The sequence below is a fragment of the Phanerochaete carnosa genome, assembly GCF_000300595.1.
Source record: "Phanerochaete carnosa HHB-10118-sp unplaced genomic scaffold PHACAscaffold_1, whole genome shotgun sequence".
NCBI lineage: Eukaryota > Fungi > Basidiomycota > Agaricomycetes > Polyporales > Phanerochaetaceae > Phanerochaete > Phanerochaete carnosa.
The window spans coordinates 1,978,165-1,984,930 of record NW_006767628.1 but is presented as its reverse complement, the minus strand read 5'-3'; positions in this window follow the sequence as shown (position 1 = coordinate 1,984,930).

Genomic DNA, 6,766 nt, shown 5'->3' with positions numbered 1-6,766 from the left:
CTGGATGGTTCTCCTGGATTCCACAGTATTCCTTTACTTTCTATACGCCTCTGTATATTCGTAGTATATTCTATGTATAGAGTCTGACATGTATATAAGGAGCTTGTACTGCTCAATAACAAGCCAGACTCAAGCTGGTCTTTACTCACTCACTCTTCTCTCGTCTGTCTCCTCAGCTGTGTCGTAGCTCAGTCCAGTTGGATTGTTAGTTGCTGACATTAGCTCGAGTCTCTCCTAACTGCCCTATAACAATCCTCACCACACTCTCACACATCCATCAACCTACTCCACACGACGATCTACCTCTTTTACGCATCCGAAATCTCATCCCAATCCTAACCCTATTGACTCTACTGCATCAAGACCCCTGGAACCCTTCTCTGTGCACTTGCGCGTTTTTACCACATCATACCCCCAAAGCCACCTCTGTAATCACCAGCTCTTAGGCAGCTGAACAGAGCTCCGTCTTATTAGAATTGTACGCTGCCCTACCATAGGTGGTGTTAAACGCTTTGTGCAGTGCAAGCGGGTATTCCTGAGTACGACGTGGCAACTGGTTGCGGCCGGGCATCGGAAAAGCGATAACAGTTAGATCAACGATCCCTTTTCGGACGTCAGACCGAAGAGAAGCAATTGCTCTTTGGGCTGTTATAATATTCCTAGAACTGTATTAAGATAGCGTTTCAGTACTTTTCTACACACTTCCCACTTTGGCAATCTCTACCCCTGATCTGGTTGTTCCAACACGATTGGTCCCAGGGTTGCTGCAACAAGCTCCAGGAACCCAATAGCACATGACCGCTAGACTCTCTTGTGACTGCAGAATCTACACCCATCGAGTACAAAACGGGCGGCACATCAGTAAATGCGGTGATATCGTACGATACTGTGCGCAACAACCGTGTCCACACTTTCTGACTAATCGCACTCGCTATCCATGGTGTGAAGAAGAATTAACTGGAGAAATAGCAAGAGTTGGCCTCGGTAAACCTGCAGAATCACTCTTCACCCCTGAACCAGTAGCGTCTGGCTCAGAACCCAGAGAAAGACGCGATACCCTCAATTCAGTTACTGCCCAACTCTGCTCGATTGCCCTAGGAGAAGCAGAAGTACCACCTGAAGGCCCACCAGAACAGCCCATAGAAGAAGATTCAGAAGGCAAACCGTCGAATCCACCAAGCCGATACTCTCCTCCATCCCCATCTTCTCCATCTGATCCCAGTGCAATGGCTGAGAACCAAGACAATGCCGCGCTTATCAATGGAAGCGCAATGAAACCAGATGCCTTTGACAGCACGAAATCCAAGTATATCACTTGGAAGACACAAATGAAGCTCTATGTGGTCACGCAAAGGAAGCGTCTACCGGAGCAATTTGATAGGGTCCTTATGATCCTGTCCTACATGAAAGAAGAACACGCAGGCAAATACATCGCCATGTATATGAAAAAATATGATACCAATGAAGACACAGTGATCCAGACCACAGTAGCACTGTGGGAAGATCTAAACTGACACTTCCTAATCAATGAAGCGTCAGAGGCGTATGATCAGCTTCAGGCTATGCAGATGGGAGCATTAACAGCGCAGGAGTTCTTTTCAAAGTTTGAATTATGTGTCTTCCAGGCAAACATTCATGACTTCGAAAAGCACTTCCAAGAATTGAAGTCACTCCTAGAGAAGGCACTCCAGGCCGACATCATACGGCTTTTGTACAACTCTTTAGAGGAACTCCCAACCACTTACGTGATTTACAAGCAATGGGTCGCATGCATTGACCTGAACCAGCAACACAATATCGCCGACAAAACCCGCAGTCCCAGTGACAGGGACAATTCCAGCCGCGCCAACCACAGGCGCAGAACCCACCACGAGCGCAAGCTAATGTAGCCGCGCCAACAACAACAACAACCACGGTTCAAACGCGCAGGGATTCAACCGGTGTGACATTCGGCAGTAGAGGACAGCCAATGGAGTTAGATCAGGTGAGACACCTTGGTCTCTGCTTCCGATGTGGCCAAAAAGGTCACTTATCATGGAACTGCCCTAACAGGCAGCAAGCCTAACAAGTACAGGCCGCAGAAACACCAGAAGTTGCTACCGGCAATAGTTTTACACCACTCGCATCACTTGCAGAGGCGCCTGCTGCAACGGCAGAACCATTCGACTGGAAGACGGCGATTTGTGAAGAAATTTGCACAGCCTTGAAGAGTTTTGCAAGCGGTCAGCCAGGAGCGTAGCCGAGTTGACTGAGATTCATTTCATGAACTATCTGTGTTCCTGGTTCAGTGTACCCATGTATATACAAAAAGGGGCGTTCACAGAGTGATGCGGAGAGGTGCAGCCCTCTTGCTTAATTTCCCTGAATAAAAAAATACCTTTCACACCAGAAACACAGACTGAATCTATGCAGTGGCAGTGCCACACCCTTTGGAGGGCGGCATAGATCCGCCAATGGATAATCAGCAAAGAAACAGCAGCACTTAGATTGCTGACCAAATGGGTACACTCAAAGAAGAGTGTTGACGCCTTAGAAGCCTGTATGGAACAAATCAGGCAGATGAAAGAAGAGGAAGCAATCGACTTCCTAAATGAATTACAGAAGCAACCTCGCTTCGTTTGAGGGCAAAAAGGGACGCAGATGAACATTCTGATGATCATTACCACTTTGGACACACATCAGCACTTATCGGTCAAAGCGTTGCTTGACACAGGATGCACAGGATCATCTATTGATGCACAGTGTGTATGTGACAACGGTATCGCTACTAAAAAACTACCATCTCTGATCCCTGTCTATAACACCGATGGCACGCATAATGCCGGCGGAGCAATCACAGACTACGTCGAACTTTGGGTAGAAATTCAAGATCATATTGAACGACTTCCTTTCGCTGTTACCAATTTAGAAAAGACGCCCGTGTTCCTTGGTTATGAATGGCTCCAAATTCATAATCCATCTATTGATTGGCAAGAACAACAAATTCAGTTTGATCGTTGTTTGCTTACCTGCAAATACGCCACCAGGTTAATTGACATCGATGCCAATCAAGAAGAGCCCAGCGATCCGGAGGCTTGCCTTGAAGAAGGGGATAGAATCTTTATTCTAGACCACGAAACCTACTTCGCTATGAGAGCAGCGCGTATTCGCACTACAGCCACAGACCTAGCAATCAAGGAAAGTCTGAAACACGAGGCTAAGACCTTTGAAAATATGGTCCCAAGCCACTATCATGATTACTCAGACATGTTTAGCAAAGAAGATTTCGATTCTCTGCCACAAAGACGATCATGGGACCACGCTATCAAGCTAACACCGGGTTCACAACCAATCAGCTGCAAAGTCTATTCTATATCTGTTAATGAACAGAAGGAACTTGACAAATTCATAGAAGAGAACCTAAGAATCAGAAGAATCTGACCATCGAAGTCACCCTGGGCTTTGCCCTTTTTCTTCGTCAAAAAGAAGGACGGACGTCTCTGGCCTGTATAAAATTATCAAAAGCTGAATGAGCTAACGATCAAAAATTGATATCCGCTTCCCTTAATACAAGAGTTAGTTGACAAGCTGAAGCAAGCGAGATACTTCACGAAGTTAGATGTCCAATGGGGGTATAATAACATCTGCATCAAAGAAGGCAATGAAGAGAAAGCCGCCTTCCTTACCAATCGAGGGCTATTCGAGCCGTTAGTTATGTTCTTCGGTCTCACGAACTCCCCAGCTACCTTCCAAACCATGATGAATGACATATTCCGAGATCTCATCAGTCAAGAACACATAGTAGTCTACTTAGACGACATCATGATCTTCACTCAAGATCTAAAAGAACACCGCCAGATCATGCGGCAAGTTCTACAGATCTTGAGAGAACACAAACTTTATCTGAAACCAGAAAAGTGCAAGTTCAAGAAGACAGAAGTTGAATATCTCGGTATGATAGTGGAAAAAGGTGTTGTCCGCATGGACCCAGTCAAAATAGAAGGAGTAGTCAACTGGCCTCGGCCTGAGTGTAAACAAGACATTCAGGCGTTCCTCAGCTTTACCAACTTCTATCGAAGATTCATCAGGGATTACGGCAAAATAGCCAAGCCACTTAGCACCTTAACAAGCAATGCTACCTTTGAATGGACCGTCAAACAAGAAATTGCATTCACAAGTCTGAAGGACACCCTTTGCTCAGCACCGGTACTAGCTATACCCAACGATAATGACCTGTATCGAGTAGAATGTGACACCTCAGACTTTGCAATAGGGACAGAACTAGCCCAGAAGCAAGACGGCAAATGGAAGCCCATTGCTTATTTGTCCAAAGCTATGACAGCCGCCGAAAGACATTACAAAATCTACAATAAGGAACTTCTTGCAATTATGACTAGTCTTGATGAGTGGCACCAGTACCTCATGGGTGCCTGGCATCTGTTTAAAATATGGACCGATCACAAGAATCCAGAATACTTCTGGAAACCACAGAAGCTTAATCGGCGTCAGGCCCAATGGATAACCGAGTTAGCCGAGTACCACTACTCGCTACATCATAAACCCAGAAAAACCAATGGCAAAGCTGACGGACTGTCTCAACAAAAGAGACATAATGCAGGAAAGGAGAACAATCTGGATATCATGTTACTGAAACCAGAACATTTTTGTGCCTTGATATGTAGTACCGTATTTAGTTTAGAAGGGATCAGATTGACTAGGACTGGATTGCTGAAATTAAAAAATACAAAAAGAATCGGGATTCGTTAGTTACCGTGGCTCTACAGAACAAGGATAAAGACTGGAACGAAGATAGTACTGGGCTCGTGACATGGAAGAACCGTATCTACATACCGGTAAATAGGAAACTCCGTGAACAGGTCATCACTCACCATCATGATACTCCATTGGCTGGACACCCTGGTCAATACAAGACGCACAAAATGGTCATGCATAACTACTGGTGGCCTAGGATCCAAGAAGACATCTGGAAGTATATGGCTGGATGTGAGAAATGCCAGAAGACCAAGGTTCACACCACACAACCTACCAGACTTCTATTCCCCAATGAGATACCCACACGACCCTGGGAGGTGATTTCCGTAGATAAGATAGGCGTATTACCTGAGTTCTTTGGATACAATGCTATTCTTGTAGTCGTCTGCATGTACTCAAAACAGATAATCATGGTACCAAGTAACATTGAACTCAATGCCGAGGGATGGGCAAAAGTGCTTCATGATCATGTAGTTGCACATCACGAACTACCCCGAAAGATCATTAGTGATAGAGGCACTGAATTCAAAAACAAATTCATTTCTGAGTTATACCAATTGCTAGGAATCGAAGCCAACCTCTCAACCACGTATCACCTGCAGACGGATGGACAAACAGAGCGCATCAATGGCGAGATAGAATAGTATCTCTGACTATTCATCAACTACCGACAAGCAGATTGGGCTGAATGGCTGCCACTCGCAGCATTCTCGTACAATAACAAAGTCCACTCTTTTACTGGATATATCCCTTTCTTTGTCAACAAGGGATACCACCCTTATGAAGGAATCCAACTGGTACGGGAAGAATTGAGCGAGAATGTCCAACAATTTGTTGATCGAATGAGTCAAGTACGCGAAGATACTACTACAGCTATCAGACTAGCGCAGGAATCTATGAAGCGCTTCTACGATAGGAAAAGGAAGAATGAACCTGAGTACAAGGTCGGGGATAAAGTTTGGCTGGAAGAGATCAATATTCGAATGGATAGACCAATGAAGAAGCTCGATGATAAGCAATACGGGCCGTTCAAGGTTAAACGCCAAGTCGGCGCTTCAGCCTACAAGTTAGAACTTCCGCATCAATGGAAACAACATTCTGTTTTCAATGAAAGCTTGCCTTAGTCCATTCAAAGAACCTACGTACCCCTCACAGCAACAAAAGCCTGAGATCCCTAATCTTGTAAATGGTGAAGAAGAATGGGAAGTTGAAGAAATTCTTAACTCTCAGCGTGATTGAAATGGAAACCTTGAGTATTAGATTCTCTGGAAGAACAGTCCCCACAGTGATCGCCATTCCTGGGAATCATGAGCAAACTTGACCAATTGTCAAGAACTCCTCCAAGAATTCCATGCCAGACATCCTGACCTGAAAGCATTAAGATACCGGCATAAAGTCACAAGATTGTTGGTACCGGCATCGCAATGCGTGCCCCTTACGGGACCTATGCGCGAATCGCACCACGAAGTGGACTAGCGGTCAAAGGGATTGACATTGGCACTGGAGTCGTAGATCGAGATTACACTGGGGAAGTATGCATGGTGATGATTAATACCACCAATCAACCATTCCAGGTATGCACCGGAGATCGGATCACTCAAGTTGTTTTGGAACGCATTGCATCATGCGATATCGAGGAGGTGTTGAGTTTGACAGAAACTCAGCGTGGAACAGAAGGCTTTGGGTCCACTGGTAAATAATTGTGAGGACACGGTTCTAAAGGGGGGGGGGGGGTAATGTCATGAATATTACATACTCTGGATGGTTCTCCCAGATTCCACAGTATTCCTTTACTTTCTATATGCCTCCGTATATTTGTAGTATATTCTAGGTATTGAGTCTGACATGTATATAAGGAGCTTGTACTGCTCAATAACAAGCCAGACTCAAGCTGGTCTTTACTCACTCACTCTTCTCTCGTCTGTCTCCTCAGCTGTGTCATAGCTCAGTCCAGTTGGATTGTTAGTTGCTGACAACTAGTACAAATCCTCACAGCTGGTTCTCGTGGACGGCT